This window comes from Scyliorhinus canicula, chromosome 18, assembly GCF_902713615.1.
Source record: "Scyliorhinus canicula chromosome 18, sScyCan1.1, whole genome shotgun sequence".
Classification (NCBI taxonomy): Eukaryota; Metazoa; Chordata; class Chondrichthyes; order Carcharhiniformes; family Scyliorhinidae; genus Scyliorhinus; species Scyliorhinus canicula.
This window is the reverse complement of record NC_052163.1, coordinates 118,419,306-118,443,367: the sequence shown is the minus strand read 5'-3', so window position 1 is coordinate 118,443,367 and position 24,062 is coordinate 118,419,306. Positions and strand designations below refer to the sequence as shown.

The following is a 24,062-nucleotide window of genomic DNA, read 5'->3' as shown; positions in this document are numbered from 1 at the left end:
CTGCAGCACCATTTTGTGCGCCTTAATTGTTTTCCTGCATAACAGCAGGGACTGTATTTCAAAAGTTTTCCAATATCTGTAAAGCACTTGAGATGCCCTGAGATGCTGCATGAATAAAAAATTGAACTAAAAACTGGGAGAAATGGATTGCCGATTCACTGCACCCATTTTACCCCATTTCACAATGGTATGCATTTGCCAATAAATCACCAGATAGAGTTACATATTTTAGGAGAGATCTTTGAACAATTAGAGCTCACCGTAGCAATAAATACCATTTTTATTGCAGTTGTATTACAGCACATTTGATATGCAGCCCTCCCCTGATCACAGTCTGCCCTTTCTGACTGTATGAACCTTGCAGAAAATCAATTATGTACTTAACAGGGTCGCCATGTGCAGTTATTATCTCAGTGTCTTCCAGATGCATAGCACACAAAGAAAGGAAATATAGAAAGATCACATTTGTAAACAGCTGTAGCTGTCAGTCATTGACCCAGGCTGGAAGTATGGTCAAAGACACAGGGATAGAGCGCATTCGGAGAGTCGGGGGATTGATGTGCTGTTTAAGGCAATCACATGTCAAATTATAAAGTAAAAAGCATTTTGATTAGTCACAGACTGCTGTCTCTTTCCCCAGATACAGGCATGTGCAAGGATCTGGGCAATAGCTGGAACAGGAGGCCAACACAATGCGTCTAATTACAACTGGGACCTGCTGGCCATCGGAAAGGTCACATGCCGACCCCAACACAACACTGAATTTCCATTTCAGCTTCAGAGTTGGAGAAAGTGTAACATCAGAGGATAACATTCTGACTAATTTTGCAGACGTTTGTCAGCAGCGATAATGCAGTGGCGAGGCAAGGAAGGGAATCATGATATCAATATCAGGATATGTATCGGAGTAATGAAGGAGTCATGGCATTCGGATGCAGTTGTCTCTTTTTTAATAGCCCTCTGGCACCTCATCCTGGTGTCTGTTCATTATGTGTCAGGACGTTATTTGACCGTGGGGACAGCACAACGAATCTTGCCTAATTCGATGCCCACGCAAGCATTCTTACCAGAAGGAGTCACCGGATCACAAGTCATGAACAGGAATTTTGGCTGCTTTTACCCTCGACTAAATCAGGAGCCAGTTTTGAGCCAGCCAGGATCAGCTCACCCAGCACAGACTAATCAATCTTAGTATTTTCCTCCTCTGTATATCTCAGGCCTTCACTGGACAGTCCATTTCTAAAGACCAAGTCACCGTGAAGAGGGGCGACTCAGGGTTAACAGTAGAGGGCCGTCAATGTGTGTAACACACAGATAATCCGAAACTAACAAAGAAAGAAAATAATTGTATTTATATTGTTTCTTTCACCACCTCAGGATGGCCTGAAGTGCTTTACATTTAATAAATTGCCTTTTGAAGTATCATCATTGCTGTAGGAAATACTCCCATGTCTATGTCTTATGTTCTCAGAACTCCCCTGGTCTTCTTCAGAATAGTGCTGGATATATAATGACCATCTGAAGGAACTGAAATGGTCTAGATCTGTCTCATTCCGAAAGGTAGCGCATGTTCAAATATCCTTCCACCAATCACTCTTTATACTCACACTGGAGAGGTCGTTATTACCACAGGTAAGTAGAGCCCACCATGCACATACCTTGAGGTAATGTCAGCAGGAGAGGAGGGGAGGAAGGTTCAATTTCTTTTGAAATTAATATTTGGGGATGGACCCCAGTTTGGAAGAATGAAGTTCTGCTGCAGATTGCTGTTGCAATCTATGGAGTGATAAACAACCTTTACCCTCTCCGCTGTGCTCCCCACCCCTTCGGCATGCACATGGCAAGCTCTCCATCAGCTAGCCTTTCACTGCCAGCAAAAGCTTCAGATAAATTTTATAAGCAGTGTAATTCTCGTTCCATTGGAAGTAGAAAGATATTTGTCAATAATTACACACACTCTCTCGCTTCCATTCTCCCTGTCGGAGCAAGGGCAGGCTTCGTGTGCCTGCTGCCGTATGCCATTCAATCAATGATTTCAATAGCAGATAAAGGAGTGAGACCCCCATGAGCAGCTGTGACTGAGTCAAACAGATGAGGCACACGCCAGCTGATCCTAACACAAGCTCTGCACTTCAACAATTGGCATTTTGTCTGCAGCCTGTGACACACATTCCAAGGGTTCACTGCCCTCACAATAAAAGCAATCTTCCTCCAATAATCTACTGCAGTGCAGACTGCTATGTTACACCAGGTATTTTGCCTCCGTTCATTGAGTCTTCCAATAAAAATCAACACACCTTCAGTGAGGATAGAAATTGATGTAAAAACATGTAGTAAAACTGCACAATCAGACCTGAGGAATAGAATAAATTGATTACCTTCTCATGAGCTTTGTGTAAACTAAACACAAAATAATTGGTACCTGCTGATGACAACAATTTTACTGAACACTTTTCCCCCCTAAGCTTTATTCCCTCCTCCCCTGCCTAGTTGCACTGTGCCAGAGAACTCTGCAAAATTTCACGGGGGAGGGTTTTCTGCTTCAATGGGTTTAGTCGTTAAGTCCAGTTGCTCAAAGGATGGAGACTGTGGCCAAGAGCTATAACCGAGATCATCTAACTCAGTGCGAACCAGGAGTTAAACCTCATTTGGAGTTTAAAAAAAAATTTAGATTACCCAATTATTTTTTCCAATGAGGGGGCAATTTAGCACGGCCAATCCACCTACTCTACACATTTTTAGGTTGTGGGGGCGAAACCCACGCAGACACAGGGAGAATGTGCAAACTCCACACGGACAGTGACCCGGGATCGAACCTGGGACCTCAGCGCCGTGAGGCAGCTGTGCTAACCATTAGGCCACCGTACTGCCCTACCTCATTTAGAGTTAAAGATCACACCCTATCATTGGGTCCCTGTGAGCAAGGTTCTTGTCAGTAATTTGTGATTCTGGAGCAGCACGGCATTGGGACCTGCAGAGATTAAAAGATTATCACTTTGTTTTTATTAAAATAAGGTCAACTAGGGGAATAACCTGAGAAGTACAAGATGCAAGGGAGTGCTGAAGTATTGGAGATGACATCTTTCAGGTGCGACGTTAAACTGAGGCACTTTTCTCAGATGAACAAAAAAGGTCCATGATCCAACTCAAAGACAAACCGTGGGGCTTCCCCAGTGTCCTGGGCCAACAACGCTAAAACAGATTACTGCTATTTGTGGGAGTTTGTGTGTGCAAATTCCTGCCATTTTCCTACTTTACAACAGCGACTGCACTTTTAAAAGTGTAGCATTGGGGGGGGGCAGCACGGTGGCACCGTGGTTAGCATTGTTGCCTACGGCGCTGAGGACCCAGGTTCGAATCCCGGCCCTGGGTCGCTGTCCGTGTGGAGTTTGCACGTTCTCCCTGGGTTTCACCCCCACAACCCAAAGATGTGCAGGTTAGGTGGATTGGCCACGCTAAATTGCCCCTTAATTGGAAAAAAATAATTGGGTACGCTAAATTTATTTTTTTTAAAAAGAAAAAAAAAAGTATAGCATAGGCTGTGACCGTTCTTCAGGGTTTCCTGAGATTCTAAAAAAAGTCGTAGAAATGCAAGTCTTTCTTTTCTTTCACACAACCAAACTGTGTGCGTTTGACAGAAGGAAAAATAAATATGATGTATACTTTATCTTACTATCTGGCAATAATCCTGAACTCTCAGGTCAGCACAAGGCTGTCTTAATATTCTAAGTGTGTAGGGTGCAGACCGGTGTTGGGGGGGTCACTGCATTTTTCTTCCCTTGTTACAGAATGCTGGCGCGTGCTTTGTGATGGTCCAGAGTGTAGCAATTGTCATTGTAATTGTGAAAGAGGACAGACGCGTGCCTTGGGACAGACTGCCTGGGTTTCTATTCTGTATGTCTTCTCATTGTTATGGTGCGAGTGCTGTAGTGGTTTGCACCTGTCCTCCCCTGGCCTTCCATTCATGCCGATGTCAGTACCAGCACCATCTGCTACCCCATGTTAAAGGGTCTGTCCATCAAACTGGGGGGTGTGGGGGGTGGGGGGGGATGAAAATAGCACACACATACAGACGCACGCTGTACTAAAGGCACAATAGCTTACCATTTGTTCCTGAAGGTCAAAGGGCAACTCCATCAAAAGCAACACAATGAGCAAAGACCACTGCCAGCATAAGTCACAGTCCTGAGCTGTTAGCATGTGACTTCATACCGCCCCTGTCCCCCCACTAAGTGGCGTTAGGATTCCTTATGATGACTGTGTGCAATATGCACTTTCTTTTTTTTTTATAAATTTAAAGTACCCAATAAATTTTTTCCAATTAAGGGACAATTTAGAGTGGCCAATCCACTGACCCTGCACATCTCTGGGTTGTGGGGGACGAAACCCACGCAATGACGGGGAGAATGTGCAAAGTCCACACGGACAGTGACCCAGAGCCGGGGCCGAACCTGGGACCTCGGCGACATGAGGCCACAGTGCTAACCACGGCGCCACCCTGCTGCCGGAGTCTGCACGTTCTCCCTGTGTGTGCGTGGGTTTCCTCCAGGTGCTCCAGTTTCCTCCCACATCCAAAGATGTGCAGGTTCGGTGGATTGGCCATGCTAAATTGCCCCTTAGTGTCCAAAAGGTTAGGTGGGGTTACTGGGTTGTGGGGATAGGAGGGGGACCTGACCCTTTCAGAGGGTTGGTGCAGACTCAATGGGCCAAATGGCCTTCTTCTGCACTCTAGGAATTCTATGAAATATCTATGTCAAGGTCAGCCGCACAATTTGCGTCACTCAATCCTCAACATTACTTTTTTCTACAAATATTCCATGTTGCTTTGTAAATTATTTATTTTATACATTATTTTAATTAAAATGATTTTCTGCCCTTATCCCTTGAAGGTGGTATCTTTAGTTGGCTTGTAGGGAACTTGATAGGATCGATGATAGGACTTAATTAGGGCAGCACGGTAGCATTGTGGATAGCACAATTGCTTCACAGCTCCAGGGTCCCAGGTTCGATTCCAGCTTGAGTCACTGTCTGTACGGAGTCTGCACATCCTCCTTGTGTGTGCGTGGGTTTCCTCCGGGTGCTCCGGTTTCCTCCCACAGTCCAAAGATGTGCAGGTTAGGTGGATTGGCCATGATAAATTGCCCTTAGTGTCCAAAATTGCCCTTAGTGTTATGTGGGGTTACTGGGTTATGGGGATAGGGTGGAGGTGTGGACCTTGGGTAGGGTGCTCTTTCCAGGAGCCGGTGCAGACTCGATGGGCCGAATGGCCTCCTTCTGCACTGTAAATTCTATGATGTGGAGAAGATGGGCGTGATCCAACGGCCATGCTGCAGATGAAACGCAGTTCGCTGTGACGCAGTGTGACCGCTAAAAGCCGGGGACCCCGCTCCCGGGATCTACTCGGCTCACAACGCCTCGTGAGATCTAACCCAATCTCGCAAGACGTTGTGATGTAAATCCCGCCAATTGTGGATGGGATCACTTTCGAGCAAATCTACATATTAGAGCGAGACAGCTAGTCTCGCTATTAAAATGTACCCACAGCATTGGGATCTATCTCCTCCCCCTCGGAGATCTCGGGCAAGAGCCGTTCAGCACTGGTTCCCACAAACAGGGACCAGGTAGAACGGCACTCGTGGGCATTTCCCATAGGATTGGAGGCCCCCAGGGGCATGCCCTTTGGGCACACACCTCAGTGTGAAACATTAGTGGACAGGCTTCAGGAGCACAATCTGGTGAGCACCACACCGTTGCCGATGCACATCGGGTGGATGCAGGAACATCAAAGGCAGTCAGCAGTCGGAGGTCTGCTGGATCCCAGGACTCAGCTGAGTCCCAGTCAGATACCAAGCCTCTGGGAAAGGTTATCACAAAGCTGATGGAGGCACTAGGGCAAGACCGGGAGACCCAACGGGGTGTCAGTGATACTCCAGCGAGTGCATGGCCGATTGTAGGAGTCCCAAAGGCTACTGGCACAGGAGATGATGCCAGCAATGTGTGGCAAACACGGCTAGGGTGGTGGTCGCAGTGGAAAACCTGGAGCATGATGTCAGCACCTTGAGTCATTCACCTGAAGAAGGAGCCGTGCTCCGAAAGCTCGTGTTTGAAACAAACCTGTTGGACTTTAACCTGGTGTTGTAAGACTTCTTACTGTGAGCACCTTGAGTGGTAGCGTCCAAAACATGGCAGTCAGTGACGGCCATGGCTGAGGGCTTTTCACATCACCTCCAAGTCACTGAGGGACGTGGCTCAGGCGCAGGTGGACAATGGCGGGCACTGCAGTGCGTGGCCCAGTCACTGAGGGACGTGGCTCAGGCGCAGGTGGACATTGGCGGGGCACTGCAGAGCGTGGCCCAGTCACTGAGGGACGTGGCCCAGGCGCAGGTGGACATTGGCGGGCACTGCAGAGCGTGGCCCAGTCACTGAGGGACGTGGCCCAGGCGCAGGTGGACATTGGCGGGGCACTGCAGAGCGTGGCCCAGTCACAGTGGACCATCACTGAGGGAGACAACTCCATGGTGCGGCCAGGGCTGGAAAAGCTAAATGACCCAGAGGCCTCTGAAGCTCATTCCAGCAGCCCCTCCATCCCATGGAGACCCCAGGGGCCCTATGGGCACTGTCTGGGATGAGGGAGTGCTGGAGGCCCACCCGTGACTGCCACCAGGGTGACTAGGGCAGTTTCCACCCGAATCCCGTCCCCTTCCTTTTTAAAAAAATATATTTAGAGTACAAAATTAATTTTAAAATTTCCAATTAAGGGGCAATTTAGCGTGGCCAATCCACCTACCCTGCACATCTTTTGGGTTGTAGGGGTGAAACCCACGCAGACACGGGGAGAACGTGCAAACTCCACACGGACAGTGACCCAGGGCCGGGATTCGAACCCAGGTCCTCAACGCCGCAGTCCTAGTGCAAACAACTGTGCCACATGCCGCATTTCCCGCCTCCCCTTCCTGACAGCGGTGTGTCTCAAGGTCAGCAGGCAGAACAGGGTGGCACGGCTCCAGGGCCTTCAGAGGCCATCCGCCAAGAGCATCAAAGGCCACAGGGCCTCCATCTCTGATGTGCATCCTGGGGTCACACCTAGACGTAGCAGTAGAGACCAAAAGATTAAGAAGATTCAGAATCAGTGAGTGGGAACTGGGGGATGGGGACCATCACTATCTGTAGCTAGGGACAATGGCAATATCAAATGTTCAAGATTTCATGGTCAGCACTGTTGCTTCACAGCGCCAGGGCCCCAAGTTCGATTGCCGGTTTGGGTCACTGTCTGTACGGAGTCTGCACGTTCTCCCCGTGTCTGCGTGGGTTTCCTCCGGGTGCTCCGGTTTCCTCCCACAAGCCCTGAAAGACGTGCTTGTTAGGTGAATTGGACAATCTGAATTCTCCCTCAGTGTACCCGAACAGGCGCCGGAATGTGGCGACTAGCAGATTTTCACAGTAACTTCATTGCAGTGTTAGTGTAAGCCTATTTGTGACACTAATAAAGATTATTATAATAAAAAATCATGTAACATCTTACACATGTGCAGCCTCTGTCACATTATTCCCCACAGCAGGCCTGCCTGCACCCCCCATCCCTGTTGCCCTCTGCTCCCCCCACCCACCAGCACACTGTGGTCTGCAAAGGTGCCCGGGATGTCCAGTGTGCCAGGATGTAGCTGTCATGCATGCTTCCTGCGAAGCATGCACACACGTGCATGATCCAGAGATGGTGGTTACACAAGTTGAACATTCAGGGAGTGGCACCCCTTCCTGTTAATGAAAGGCACTCCCTGATGCCTCGGTGCGCGCAAAGCAACATGCGTGCCATCACTTACCTGCTGGACATGAGGCATCCAGGTAATAGCGGAGCATCTTACTGTCCAGGCATCTTGCTGGGCTTGGTAAATTAATCTAGTCAGCCTACCGGTCATACAGGGCATGCATGAGGTCATCCATGAGAGATGCCGCTCAAGTCCCCTCTCAAGCCCAGAAATGAACTGGTGGCATTAACGTTCAGGGCTGCGGTGACCTTCACGACCATCAGGAGCGGGCGTCATCCTCCTTCACAGGGTGCTACGTCTGCGAGGATATGGCACTGGTGCTGCACTGTCTCTTGGCTGAGACGCAGTCTCCTGCGCCACATGCTGTCTGTCATCTCTTCGAATGACCAACAACACCTGTACATCTTGGCCTCTTGCCAGCGTCCTCCCCTGGGTCCCTCCTCAGCCTGATGGGCTGCTAGGTCTGCAGGTCGTCCGCTACCCCTTGTACATGGAGTGCCGCCTCTAACCTGCCCTGACACTACTGCCTTCGTAGGCGTCTCTCTGCCTCGTCTGCAGATGTATTATACACAGAAGAGTATTATTGCCCCGCATTCCAATCAAACTGTGAGGCCTGGACACTTTGCCTGAATGCTGGAGGCGTCAGCACCACAGAGGCAGCGGCCAACAATCAGACACTCAGGATATCCCTGTGACCAAAGGGTGAGTGTGAGGACCAGGGAGGGCACCTGAGCACCATTTCCCCAATGTTCCCAGCAGGGGTCTGGGGTCTAGGGGCTCCTATTGTGGGCGGGGTGAGTGTGCAGAGCAAGATTTGCCAGCTAATTTTCACAAACAAAAAGCAAAGACACGGTATCGCCCCGCACAGGATCCTCAACAGAAACAGGGGCTAAGCCTGAGAATGTGCTCTCATTTCCAGATCTTTGTCGTAGATGTTGCACGGTAGCATTGTGGATAGCACAATTGCTTCACAGCTCCAGGGTCCCAGTTTCGATTCCGGCTTGGGTCACTGTCTGTGCGGAGTCTGCACATCCTCCCCGTGTGTGTGTGGGTTTCCACCAGGTGCTCCGGTTTCCTCCCACAGTCCAAAGATGTGCAGGTTAGGTGGATTGGCCATGCTAAATTGCCCTTAGTGTCCAAAATTGCCCTTAGTGTTGGGTGGGGATATTGGGTTATGGGGATAGGGTGAAGGTGTTGACCTTGGTAGGGTGCTCTTTCCAAGAGCGGGTCAGACTCGATGGGCCGAATGGCCTCCTTCTGCACTAAATTCTATGAAATAGTAATCCATCAATGTGCGACTCGTTCCTCGTATCAGTGCCATTCTCCATCCAGGAGCCGCAGCTGTGCAGGTCCCTCCCACACGGCCCAATCTCACCGGAACCAAATCCTGGCATCTACATATTCCACTGATGCTCAAGGTGCAGTTGAACATCCGTGACTTCCAGCGTGTTTAACCCACGGTGACATGCCAGCCACATGCAACATTCACCACACCAGCAACAAAAGCATCAGCAATCTGCAAAAGCATTTCTTCAATGGTGTTAGCAGGTGGCCCATTTGGATCAATGTCGAGGACCAGGTCCCACAGCTTCTGCTTGCTTCAAACTGGATTGCCTTCTGTACTCACACGCCCCCCTGAGCCCAGTGTTCAGGAGCCAGGTATCTTAGAATATATTGTCCTTCTTTCCGGCTACCGAAAAGGAAGGAAACAGCAACAGCAGCCCCCAGGCATCTGCAGCCACCAGCAGGAGCAAACAGCAAACACAACCTGCAGCTGTGAAGTGCTCACATAACTAATGACGCCAATTCCTCATTCGCAATAGCCCATCCCCTCACTCCCCCTCAGCAGCCATTCCGCCAACTTCACGTTTTTAAAAAGGAGTACTAAACGATGCCACGTGATTTCTTGCTGGGGAGTTGGCTAATTCCTTGCATTAGACTTCAATCTCGCTAATGAGATGGAGATCAGTACAAACTGGGGTCAATAATCTTCTCGCCACGCTAGGGATGGATCCGGCACCCGCTACCAGGCGCGGGCCGGGTAGATGGTGAACTGATTCGCGCTTGCCATGGATCCTGATTTTGGCCTCTCCTGCTATTTAATCGGGTGCCCAGATCAGCGCCGGGCGCAACGCGGTGGTTAAATCGTGCCCATAGTCTCCCAAATGGAGCATTCCGTCCAGAGGTTTTAAATATTTGTAAGGCAGAGTTTTATAGATTCTTGATAAACAATAGGATAAAAGGTTATTGGGGTAGGTAGGAATGTGGAGTGGAGCTGGCGAGGAGGCGGGCTGCTTTCAACCGGGTGAAGAGGGCACTGTACATTAGCAAGGTGCAGTGCGGCATTGTATATCCAGCGAAGCTGAGGGTGACTTACAAGCTCAAGGACATTTATTTTGGAATGGCGGAAGCAGCGGAGGAGTTTGCGAAGGCAGAAGGACTGTGGCAGAACTGAGAAATTGAGAAATGGCCATGTGCCGATGTAACCTCATGACTGTATTTTCTTCTTTTTTTTTTGTTTGTTTCACTGCGTGCGGGTGTATGGGCTAAAGGAGCTGGTGTTGTATATATCTGGACAAGGGAAGTGATGGGACTTTCACTCGAAGTGAGGGCTCTTTGGGGTGTAGGTGGATATGCGGGGTTTGTGCGCTAAAAGGGGGATTTTTGAGCTTTCCTAGGGCCGGGCCAGGGGGAAAGGGACCCGGGCGGGGGCCTCCACGCTGGCCGGTTTAAGCCGGCCAGTGAACGGGAGTGAGGTGGGGGGTGGGGCTGCGGCCATCGGAGCCTGGCAGAACAGGGTCCGGGTGGTCTAGCCGGGGTGGAAAGTTGGAGGGGAAGGAACCGAGGTTGGGGGAAGGTGTTTTACAATTCACCTGAGGAAGGAGCTACGCTCCGAAAGGTCGTGTTTGAATCAAACCTGTTGGACTTTAACCTGGTGTTGTAAGACTTCTTACTGTGCTCACCCCAGTCCAACGCTGGCATCGCCACATCACAGTTTTACAAGAGGCAGTGGACGGGAGGCGTTGGGAAGGAGTGGGGGGGGGAGTTTACAACTCTTAGGTATCATGTACAGCACTCTTTCAGAGGTTGGACGACTTTGAGTGTGTGTGTGTGTGGGGGGGTTGGGGGGGGGGGGGGGGGGGGGTGAACTCTATGGTGACCATGGGCGGTCCCGGACTCCTTTTTTCTTCTTCTCCTTTGTTTTTTGTTTCCACCGTGGGAGGGTTCATTTTATTGGATGCATATATTGACAGGTGGGCCGTTGTTTGGGGTGGTGGGAGGATGGGATTGTTGTTATTGTTAAGGGGATTGATTTTGTATTTGTTACCGTTTACTGTCTGTGGGTGGAGTGTAAATTTTGGAGGAAAATGTTAAAATGGAGAATTTAAAAAAAGGAATGTGGAGTGGAGGTTACAATCAGATCAACCATGATTGCATTGAATGGCAGAGTAGACTCGAAGAGGGCAGGACGGTGGCCTAGTGGTTAGCACAACCGCCTCACACGCTGAGGTCCCAGGTTCGATCCCGGCTCTGGGTCACTGTCCGTGTGGAGTTTGCACATTCTCCCCGTGTCTGCGTGGGTTTCGCCCCCACAACCCAAAAGATGTGCAGGGTAGGTGGATTGGCCACGCAAAATTGTCCCTTAATTGGAAAAAATAATTGGGTAATCTAAATTTATTTTAAAAAAGAATAGACTCGAAGGGCCGAGTGGTCTACTCCTGCTCCTAATTCATATGCACGTTTGCATGACCGTACAGAAGCCGATTGTACCCGTACTCAACTCTGGCTTAAAGCAGCTAATGTAGCACAGGCTAGGAATCATACCTGCTGATTTCTGGGACTGTACAGCTCAGTTATGTGCTGGTATTACTGAGGCACCAGGGAATCCAGACAATATTCATCTGTTAAATTTGTGGCTTCTTGTCAGTAATGTGAAACATTATAGATCCTTCTCCTTAATGTTATGAATACATGAACAGGAAGTTAAGACTTTTTTTATTTTAAAAATAAATTTAGAGTACCCAATTCTTTTTTTTTCAATTAAGGGGCAATTTAGCGTGCCCAATCCACCTACCCTGCACATCTTTTGGGTTGTGGGGGTGAAACCCACGCAAACACGGGGAGAATGTGCAAACTCCACACGGACAGTGACCCAAAGCCGGTGCATCACCGTCCCGTCCGGGAATATAAGAACAAGAACAGGAATAAATATTTAAGCCCCTTAAACCACCATTCAATGGTCTGATTCTACAAGTTAACTGTATCAATTTAAGTTAAGTGCATATGGGTAGAGGACATTGATTTGTTACTTGAGCACAGAAAGACACTTACATGAGAGCAGTGGAGTCTACCTGTATAGAATAGACATAGAATTTACAGTGCAGAAGGAGGCCATTCGGCCCATCGAGTCTGCACCGGCTCTTGGAAAGAGCACCCCACCCAAGGTCCACACCTCCACCCTATCCCCATAACCCAGTAACCCCACACAACACTAAGGGCAATTTTGGACACTAAGGGCAATTGATCATGGCCAATCCACCTAACCCGCACATCTTTGGACTGTGGGAGGAAACCGGAGCACCCGGAGGAAACCCACGCACACATGGGGAGTGTGGATTTTGTGGATTTAAAGCAAATGGTGCTGAGAAAATAGGGCGAGACTTTGTAGCCACCCTGCAGCGTATTTTCAGGTGGAGGAGGTGGTTTGCTCATTGGGCTCCTCCGCCGATCACAATGGCGATTTGTGGGGATCACACCCGCTGCTGCCGAGGGACCCGTCACGGGGATGACCATCAACGGGACCAGAAGATCCCACTGATGGGAAGGGCTGGAAAATTCACTCCGTAATATAGAACATAGAACAGTACAGCACAGAACAGGCCCTTCAGCCCTCGATGTTGTGCCGAGCAATGATCACCCTACTCAAACCCACGTATCCACCCTATACCCTTAACCTTACAGAACACTACGGGCAATTTAGCGTGGCCAATCCACCTAACCCGCACATCTTTGGACTGTGGGAGGAAACCGGAGCACCCGGAGGAAACCCACGCACACACGGGGAGGATGTGCAGACTCCGCACAGACAGTGACCCAAGCCGGAATCGAACCTGGGACCCTGGAGCTGTGAAGCATTTATGCTAACCACCATGCTACCGTGCTACCCTATGAATAAATCTAACCCAAGTAAAGACTTTGGATTCTCCCTCACCAACCAACCATACCTACTTCTGACCCACGTCTCCTCAGAACTTTGGTTAACAACAATCTAAGAATCTCAGTTTGAAAATGAACAAATATCAAGTCTTGGTTTTGTCCTTTGAATGTCATATTTATCATGTTGTTAGAGATCTTGTTTATACGACTGTCTCAAACTATCAGTTGTCATGGATTTGCAGCAAAAGACCTGGCAATAAGCCACGGTGAGTTATTTACTCTGAGTCAATGTCACTCCACATCACCCTCTGTTTATTCAGATCCAAGATCTAAGCCATATAGTCAAGTCTTAGCGTCAGACTGATATAAATAGTCAAAGATGAATCACCAACTGTTTACAACCAAGCTAAAATGCCAGGCCCTTTATCAGGCAGAGCATTTAACACCTCTTTGCCCATGAACTTGATTGTGGGGCAGCCAACAGCATAAGGTCACTGAGAGTTGTCACTCAACTAAGGTCACCCTGCCCTAAACAGAAGGCGATCTCCAGTTGTAGATTTGTGTGCATGTACAGTGGGGAGATAGTCAGAACAAGTATGTGCTCAACTAAAGCTGGAGTTACTTTTATCTGCAATTATAGATGTATCGTGCCTCTGCAGCTCATGGGTTGGTGCCATAATTAAGTGGGAGGAGTACTGGGTGCACACTACAAAAGGGTTGCACATGCACTAGAGAGAGAAACATAGCAATATTTTACATTTATTATAACTCCTTTCATGTCCTCAAGACATGCTAAAGCACTTCACAGCCAAGGAATTATTTTTCAAGTGTACTTTGTGTTATGACTTAGGCATGCAGTTTTACACACATCAAAATGCTGCAAATAGCAAATGGCATAGTGATCAAATAATCTATTTTTTTTGGTGGAGTGGGATGAAGGAGGGATTTTGACCAGGAGAATTCCATTGTGTTGTTGCCAACAATGCCGCAAGATCCTTATGCAAGGACAGATGGGGCCTTGCACAGACAGCACTCCTGACTCTAGCTAGCATTATGAAATGAAATGAAAATTGCTTATTGTCAGAAGTAGGCTTCAAATGAAGTTACTGTGAAAAGCCGCTAGTCGCCACATTCCGGCGCCTGTTCGGGGAGGCTGGTACGGGAATTGAATCGTGCTGCTGGCCTGCCTTGGTCTGCTTTAAAAGCCAGCTATTTAGTCCAGTGTGCTAAACCAGCCCCTAATATCTTGCCTCATTAGGCTCTCAAGTCTCTATGGTTGGCCTCAAATTCACAACCGCTACAGCTTTTAAGGAAGATGGTTATTGTTGAACTACCCAGAAGTGTATAAAACATTAAATGGAGATACGTCTTGAAAATATTATTAAAATGAGGCAGGATAATCATGAATATAAACTGGAAAAATTAAACTGAGATCAGAGACCAGGAGAAATCTCATAAAGGGCGATAAATGTTTAGAATGATTTGACAGACACGCAATACGTAGTTGATTCCGAGTGAGATCTACCGGCCACATTGCAGCCGAAAAGCAGCAGGCATGGCCAGTAGATGCTGGGAAAACCCTCTTCCCGGGTCTACCCGGCTGGCCACGCCTCGCGCGATCGAACATGATCTTGCGAGATGTCGCGATGTATATCCTGCCCATTGTGGGCGGGTCACTTTCTGGCAAATCTGCATATTAGAGTGTGACAGCTAGTCTCACTCCAAAATGCAGTCCTTTTTTTTTCTTTATAAATTTAGAGTACCCAATTATTTTTCCAATTAAGGGGCAATTTAGCGTGGCCAATCTACCTACCCTGCACATCGTTTGGGTTGTGGGGGCGAAACCCACGCAGACACGGGGAGAACATGCAAACTCCACACGGACAGTGACCCAGGGCCGGGATTCGAACTCGGGTCCTCAGCGCTGTAGGCAACAATGCTAACCACTGTGCCACCATGCTGCCCTCCAAATGCATTCCTGAGATCTAACCAAGGCGTGGGATCTACCCTCCTTGCCTTGGAGACCTTGGGTGAGTGCTGATCTCCACTAACAGGGACCAGATGGACGCCACTCGTAGGGGTCTCCCAGGGGATCAGAGGCCCCCAGGTGCTTGCCCTCTGGGCTCAGTGGCATCCTGCCATGGTACCCAGGTGGCATTCTTCATGCAATGAAGGACCTGGAAGGGCCAAGGACCCCCTTATACATGAGTTGGGGTTAGGATCACGTGAGGGGGAGGGTCAACAGATAGAGACACAGGAGAAGCACGGTGGTGCAGCGGTTAGCACTACTGCCTCACGTCGTCGAGGACCTGGGTTTGATCCCTGCCCAGGGTCACTGTCCGTGTAGTTTGCATATTCTCCCTGTGCCTGTGTGGGTCTCACCCCACAACCCAAAAAGATGTGCAGAGTAGGGTGAATTGGCCATGCTAAATTGCCCCTTAATTAGAAAAAAAAAATTGGGTACCCTAAATTTATTTTTTTAAAAGAGGTGGACACACCATTTAAAAATGGTTCCGTCGGGCTCCTCAGTGCAGGAAATGAGACTAAGTGCGGCCTTGTCCACGCGTACCCCACTGAGGCCCCCTGATCTACCCAAATGGCCGTTCGATAACGTGATGTTTCTCAGCGCTCCGAGCAGGCGCCGGAAATGGCCAGCTAATCGAGCACCAAGGGATTTTGTTCCCAATCGGGTAGATTGCGCTCTATGTTTGGGGATAGAGAGCACCGGGAGTATAGGTCTCTCTGCCTTTACCCGCCCTTCTGTTAATATGTCAATCCAACAGACAGCTCTTATTATGCTGTTTACAGGACAGTTCCCAAGCTGTTTATACATTGTCCTAATCAAAGAGTTTGCTGCCGTGATCCCAAATGGGAACAGAGTCCCATAGCGCGCAATTAGCCGTGATCTTAAAGACAAAATAAAAGCAGAAGATTCTGGATGCTGGAAACATGAAACAAAGACAGAACGTACCTGAAAAACCCCAATGGGTCACCGACATTTCTGGAGATTGAGAGAGAGAAAAACAACGTTGGGCGTTTCAGGTCACAGACCTTTCAATAAAACTATAAAGGTGTTTTCCTCACAATTTGAAACTTCCAAAACTTTACCGAGGTAATTTGCAAGACTATTATTGCCTCTAAAAGTTCCCAACCACACAGTAAACATGCTGCATGTTCGGATAAGAAGAAAAGAATTGTATTGGTACAGACCCTGAGCAGGAGAATCACAAAACGCACTCTGTGCAATGAATTACTTTGATGCACAATCACTTTTGTTAATTAATAAACTAACTCAGACATTTGAGAAATACCCAGATTTGGGAAGGTCCCAGTCTATTCAGGGAAATCTAAATTGTTTTAAAAATACACATTTTCTCAATTATGATTAAACCTGAGTACAGTTATAGTGAAAATATCACATTTATGTTTTTGTTGTTCAAAGTTAAAACCGTTCAAGCTTTGGGAACATATTTTATTTCAGCAAGAAGTCCCCCTTTTGGAGTTTACTTCTGGTAAACAGGTTTTATTTGAAGTCCTGAATGTTATGAGACTGGAAAGTCCCCCAAAGTAACCTTTAAAATTTGGTCTGAGGCAGCCAATACTCTCCTCCGTTCTTCCCCCACCTCGCCAACAGAAACTGGGATGGCCAGTGTGTGAGGAATTAACACTCAGGTTAAAACTGTTAGCTGGGCCACATTTGCTTGGACAGTTGCCCTGACCCTGATTGACGAGACAACAGAGGCAGCTAGCGGATCAGCTGATAGCTTACACGTGCTGCCTCAGCCCTGGCGAGAAGCTGTGAGCTCAGCTCCCACTTCAAGCCTGTGATTAACACGCACAGCAGCTGCAGAGTAAAAGGAGGCGGGTGAGGGCCGAGATAAGGGTTCCTGTTTACACAACTTGTGCTTTTTCTCTGACAAACGGGCCCCAAGTCAATCCCCATGCCCTTTACTATCACTGCGTCTTTCAGTCTAAGGGAATGCTCCTACCACGTGACAGCTCTAACACTCCTTATCCCAAAGCCCATCAGGAACTTTAATTGTTTTTCATTTGGAGTTATTTTTCTGCTGAAGGTGCTGACTCACGCCAGGGCTTCCGATTGATCACATGTCGGCTACATCACAAAGCAGTGATTCTGCTGTGGCCTGATGACCACATCACCCAACCTCTACCAGGAGCCAGAAACCCCAACTAACCGTTTTCTGTGAACAGAGAAGTGTTATGATCTGAAAAGCATCCCCTGAAAGGGTGGGGGGTAGCAGATTCAATAATAACTTTCAGAGAATTAGATAAATAACTGAAAATGAAACATTTGCAGGGCTATGGAGGAAGAGCTACAAGTAGGTCTAATTGGATAGCTCCTTCAAAGAGCCAGCACACGTGCGATGGGCCAAATGGCCTCCTGAGGTGTATGATTTTTTTTTGATTGGCTGAGCACAACAGGGAGTGGAATTTTACAACCCCTCCCGCTGGTGGAATTGTTCGATCCCGCTGAAGTCAATGTCCTGCCTCCCACCGAAACGGAGCTATAAAATTCCACCCGTGGGGTTAATAGATTAAAAAGAAAAGCAAATGCAAATCTGAAATAAATGCAGAAAGTGCTGGAAGCACGCACAGGTCGGTCAACATCCTTACAAAGGCTGACTATATGGATCTACTTTATGGCTGTTTGCAGGTTGCCAACTTTGGTTCACTGTGGCGACTGGGGGCTTTTCACAGTAACTTCATTGCAGTGCTATTGTAAGCCTACTTGTGATAATAATAAAAATTAATGGGTGGCACAGCAGCACAGTGGTTAGCATTGTTGCTTCACAGTGCCAGGGTCCCAGGTTCGATTCCCTGTCTGTGTGGAGTCTGCACGTTCTCCCCCTGTCTGCGTGGGTTTCCTCCGGGTGCTCCGGTTTCCTCCCACAAGTCCCGAAAGACGTGCTGTTAGGTAATTTGGACATTCTGAATTCTCCCTCAGTGTTGCCGAACAGGCGCCGGAGTGTAACCTCTTTGCAGTGTTAATGTAAGCCTACTTGTGACAATAATAAAGATTATTATAATTATAATCTATTCCTGGAGGTTGCATCACATGACCTCCAACCACCCCATTTGGTCAAATAGTCATTTTGTCCATCGCCAATCCTTTTTTACAACTAATTATTGAAATTTTTCACAAAATATGTAAAACCTTTAGTGCTCTAATGATTTTTCTCTCCAGAATTGTTCGCAGCAGTCTCCAAGAGCATAAACCTCAATTCCTGAAGATTCCAGGGCAATTCCGGGCGTTTGGCAACTCCCATGTGATTTGGGCGGCACGGTGGCGCAGTGGGTTAGCCCTGCAGCCTCACGGCGCCCAGGTCCCAGGTTCAATCCCAGCTCTGGGTCACTGTCCGTGTGGAGTTTGCACATTCTCCCCGTGTCTGCGTGGGTTTCACCCCCACCAACCCAAAAGATGTGCAGGGTAGGTGGTTTGGCCACGCTAAATTGCCCCTTAGTTGGGGGAAAAAAGAATTGGGCAGGCTAAATTTATAAAGAGAAAAGAACTCCAATGTGTGCTGCATTTCCAGTTTTTGTGTTTGGTTTTCCTGTGATGTTCTCTCCCTCCACCAGAGATTCACAGAGGAAGGGAGATAATGGGAATCAAAAACAACTCTTAAAAAACGGTGCTCAGTGTAATTTGAAAAGCTTAGCATTTTGCACAATGGAGCTAGAATAGGTGCTATATAAATGTAAGTTTTTATTTCCTGTTACCCGGTAACCCTCACTGGAAAGTGGCAGTAATATGTTCCCAGTATCAATCATCCTATGTGCAATCCCTGCTTAGTCTTATTGATGAAAATTGACCATGTGAGTGAGGTATCATCTTGCCTGTTGATGTAAAGACAAGCAATGACCAGTGTGTGGGGTGAGGCTGGGGGTAGGGGTAGAGGCGGGAGCAAATCAAAAGATATGAGAGCTAGTCTCCCATGTCTTTTTAAATAAATTTAGACTACCCAATTATTCTTTTCCAAATAAAGGGCAATTTAGCGTGGCCAATCCACCTAACCTGCACATCTTTGGGTTGTGGGGGTGAGACCCACGCAGACACGGGAAGAATTTGCAAACTCCACATAGACAGTGACCCAGGGCCGGGATTCAAACCCGGATCCTCAGCACCAGAGGCAGCAATGCTAACCACTGTGCCATGTTCCGCCCCTCTTCCATGGGGTTTTAAATCACAGAATTAGTCCTTCTCCAAAGCCCCTTTAATCCAAAGTAATACAAGCCCCCGCCACGGAGAGTTGGTCTTTCTCTTATCCCTGTTACAGTTGCAATGGCAAGGACACAAGGGGAGAGCTGATTGCTGCTCTTTGTCACCAGGAAACCGAGAGGGGAGGGGGTGGGTGGGGAGGGGTGGGGCACAGTGAGGAGGAAGCAACTGAAAGAAAAGAACAATAAAGTCAGACAGCAAGTGTGTAGGCAAGGTGCTGACTAATCACCTCAGTGCCAGTGGCAGATGCTGTGCAATTGTGCTGAGCTGGGGTCTGGAGCGTGCTGGGGATATAACAAGCTCCACATGTGACAGCATGCACGAACAGAATAATGCACAGTCCTACCAGCACATGCTGGGCGTGAAGTTCTAATTGCTTTGCATTATTTTTATGCAGATGACTTTAAACCCTCTTTTGCTGCTAGGCAAATCCTCTTTAAGGAGAAGCAGGGCACTGATTAAAAAAGCAACCTCCTCCTAGAATGTAAGAGGACCCTGCCTTATTTCTGAATGAATTTGATCAATGGAATAGCTACAAGGGGGTATAAGTGTTTGCGTTCTTTCAGTGTTTTCCCAGTGGATTAGCTGGTAATAGCTCCCTGGAACTTCACATCTAATACCCAGCCAGGTCACCTCCAGTTAAAATTGGACTTGCTGGCTGATTTTCACCCTCTCTTGTTTTATTGTGCCAACGAGACTGAGTCAGAACCATTTCCCCCACCGGGGTCTCGGGGTTATGGGTTGAGAACCCCTTCCAGCATTTGAGCACCTTATCTCGGCTTCACAAAGCTGCAGAGGGGGTGCTGCACTATCTCATTTTCTGGCTTTCAGATGACAATGTAAACTGAGGTCACATACTGCCTGGCTGGGTCGACATAAAAAACACATCATTGCCAGAACAAGTAACGTTTTTATTTTATTTTTTAAAAAACTAACCCACGCCACCTGCCCACCAAAAATTGCTGAGTTTTTGCAGAAATCAGAACAAGTAAAGTTAAATAAAAATGCTTACAATATTGGCCACTCTGCTAACTCCTACCATCTCCAACTGTTGGGTTTGGTTCCATGTGGAATCACCATATGAGCTCTGGTTTCTGTGGAATGGTATCGTTCCTGACAGATGGGGGCACATTCGAGAAGACACAAGAGTCTCAATTTGGTTATTTTTGCATCACACCTTCTCCAAAGATTTCTTGCTGTGAAGATATTGAACATTTGAAGCACAGGTCAATGTCTATAACATTGATTTGCTATGTTGCCTCTTAGTCGTGGCCCTGTGATTGGCAGGAGGTCAGTGGTGCGAGTGTAGCAAGACCACATATCACTGATACCAATCACTCAGCTTTGAGAGTTCAGTTGCTTCAAGCAACCTGTTAGATTCCAAATATTTCAAGAGCAAATGTTCCCTTTTCTTCCCCGTTTTCTCCCCTTGTTAACAAAAGGTATGAGCCGAGGCAACAACAACTTGTAATTATATCGCAATTTTATGTAAACAACCCAGGGGCAGCACGGTGGAGCAATGAGTTAGCCCTGCTGCCTCAGGACACTGATGTCCCAGGTTCGATCCCAGCTCTGGGTCCGTGTGGAGTTTGCACATTCTCCCTGTGTTTGTGTGGGTTTCGCCCCCCACAACCCAAAGATGTGCAGGGTAGGTGGATTAGCCATGCTAAATTGCCCCTTAATTGGAAAAAATGAATTGGGTACTCTAAATTTATAAAATACAAATGTAAACAACCCAAAATAATTCACAGGAGTATTATATAAGGAAATATTTGGATAAAGATCAAACACTTGATTGATGAGTTAGATTTTAAAGATCATTATAAAGGAGGAGAAAGGGGTGGCACAGTGGCGCAGTGGTTACCACTGCTGCCTCACAACACCATGGACCCGGGATCGATCCCGGCCCCGGGTCACTAATCGTGTGGAGTTTGCACATTCTCTCCGCGTCTGTGCAGGTCTCACCCCCACAACCCAAAGGTGAGCAGGGTAGCTGGATTGGCCACGCTAAATTGCCCCTTAATTGGAAAACAAAATCCAACAGGGTCCCTCAACAGGGATCTTGGATTCATGTCGCATTACATCCATCCCCCCACCATCTGGCCTGGACTTGCAAAATCCTACCAACTGTTCAGGCTTAAGACAATTCACACCTCTTTAACCTGTGATTATCCCTCTCCCTGGATCTGTAATGATTTGATTACCTGCAAATGCTCGCATTGTCCAGCATCTCTGACTTTATCTATATAAATGTTTCTGGAACATACCTCGCCATTCACCTGAGGAAGGAGCTGCGCTCCGAAAACTCGTGTTTGAAACAAACTTGTTGGACTTTAACCTGGTGTTGTAAAACTTCTTACTGTGCTCACCCCAGTCCAACGCCGGCATCTCCACATCATGGAAAACAAAAAGATCTGGGTGCTCAAGTTTTTTTTTAAATAAAGGAGGAGAAAGAAGCGGAGACTTTTGGGTAGGGAATTTCAGAATTTGGGGCTCAGGCAAGGCTACCATATGATGGAATGATCAAAATGGAGAGTGCTCAAGAGGCCAGAATTGGAAAAGTAACTGGCTAATCGTATCATCTGGAATAATAAAGATTCCAAGTTTAATCTCCAGACTGAGCTAAAGCTGTTGAACAGCAATAAGGGAGCACTACAGCAAGCACTGTCGGGAAAAAGAAAATCAACCAGAATGTTAAATTGGCAAAGGCTAAAAAGTGCCTCTTGCTGTAAAGTGCTTTTGTGTGGAAGCTGGAGGAGATGGGAATTGGCAATTAACAGGCATAATATGCTTAAACAGTAGTTGCGTAGGTTTAATCGTAAAGTAGCCACTGCTTCGACAAGGAGATGAAAGCCTGCAAGTGTCAGTACCTTCAAGAGAAGAGGAAAACCGATACCAAGAGTTACCATTGCAAATCCAGGTTGGGGATTAGGGAGAGTGTGGCAGAGTCGGCTCCACGTGATTTATTTGCATTTCTGCAGATTATCTCACAGCAACAGTGGGTGGAGGATTGGAAATTCACAGACCCAGACCATTTTGTCTCAATGGCCAGGAAGATTTAATTAATCAACCAGCTGAAAACTAAATATAGCTTCTAAGAAGATAAGAAATAGGAACAGAAGTAGGGCATGCGGCCTCTCGAATCTGCTCAGCCAGTCAATACAATCTTAGCTGATCTTAATCAGGGATTTGTTCGAGATTAGGTTAGAGGTGAGCAGAGTAGGTCAAACAGTTGTTTAATGCACTCACTGATTAAACACACCGATAATCTTCACCTGTGTAGACATTTCTTTAACAGTAGGTCAACTTCCAGCCATGGAGGTGAGATTTCCATTTTCAATTTTGACTTTCATCTTGCCAGAGAATTTGCACTGGCGAGAAAATTGCTTATTGTCACAAGTAGACTTCAAATGAAGTTACTGTGAAAAGCCCCTACTTGCCACATTCCGGCACCTGTTCGGGGAGGCTGGTACAGGAATTGAACAGTGCTGCTGGCCTGCCTTGGTCTGCTTTCAAAGCCAGCGATTTAGCCCTGCACTAAACAGCCCCTATAAGAAAGGCTCAGCACGGTGACACAGTAGGTTAGCCCTGCAGCCTCACGGGGCCGAGGTCCCAGGTTCGATCCCGGCCCAGGGTCACTGTCCGTGTGGAGTTTGCACATTCTCCCCGTGTCTGCGTGGGTTTCACCCCCACAACCCAAAGGTGTGCAGGGTAGGTGGATTGGCCATGCTAAATTGCCCCTTAATTGGAAACAATGAATTGGGCACTCTAAATTTATAAGAAAGAAGGAAAGGCTCACATTTATACAATGCCTTTCACAACTTCCAAAAATTCCGGAGTTCTTCGCTACCAATGAAGTGTAGACACCGCTGTAATCTGTGAAATGCAGCAGGCAATTTCTGCACAAGGTCCCACGAACAGCAATGTAATAATGACCACACTAGGGGGAACTCACCAGCCCTTTTTCAAATTAGTGTCATTGGATCTTTTACATCTACCCGCGGGGATTCCGTTTAACATCACACCTGATAGAAGACTCCTCCATTGGTGCCCAGTACAGCAGTCCCTCAATGCTCGCGTGGGTCTCTGGAAAGGACTTGAACCCACACTCTTCTGACTCAGAAGCAAGAGTGCTACCCACTGAACCGCGAATGACATTTAAAAGAGAGTCACCAAAAGTCAAATTTGATTCTCTGCTGCATGAAGCTATTTATCCACAATATGGCATCTTGACAATTAGAGTATTAAAAGCCTGACTGACCCAATGCTCCCTGTCCCTAACCTCTAATGACACCATGATTGCGATGTGGGTTTTAGCCTTTAGCTACTGAGCTATTTATGTCACTATTATGTTCCCTCTGTATTAGTCATTAGGCCCCCATTAGCAATTGTTTGTGAAAGGCACACTGTTTCATTGTGAGGCTGAGACTGGAGCTGTGTTCCAGAACATCAGCAATTCTTTCACAGTGGTTAACACTTGCTCTAAGGTCTCGTAAAAGTGGCTTTCTCATTGCACTGAGACCCAGTGTTCCCTGCGCCTGGTGCACAGCCTATGTGCTGCTCCAGTACACAAGTAAACTTGTTGAGATTCAACGGTACATGCAATGGGGTAAAAGCGGTTCATCGAACCATCTGACAACTCATGCCTGGTTTGGTTAGGGCTGGAGCTGGCTACATAAGGACTCACATCAGGAACCTTGACTGATATCACAGCAGTTTCCTCCCAGTGTGCTGTTCGGTGAATTGGACATTCCGAATTCTCCCTCTGTGTACCCGAACAGGTGCCGGAATTTGGCGACTAGGGACTTTTCACAGTAACTTCATTGTGGTTTTAATGTAAGCCTACTTGTGAACTAATAAAGATTATTATTATTAAATGTGCCAGTCAAATCACGCACTGC

The 24,062-nt window shown here is 47.5% G+C and overlaps 1 long non-coding RNA gene across 1 annotated transcript in view; it reads right to left on the bottom strand.

The window, feature by feature from the left end:
* LOC119953763 overlaps positions 1 to 20,772 on the bottom strand; it is an 89,326-nt gene extending 68,554 nt beyond the window's left edge. The window contains exon 1 of the long non-coding RNA XR_005458094.1: positions 20,174 to 20,772. This is a non-coding gene — a long non-coding RNA (uncharacterized LOC119953763). The remainder of the gene's footprint in view (positions 1 to 20,173) is intronic.
* Positions 20,773 to 24,062: the final 3,290 nt, after the last annotated feature.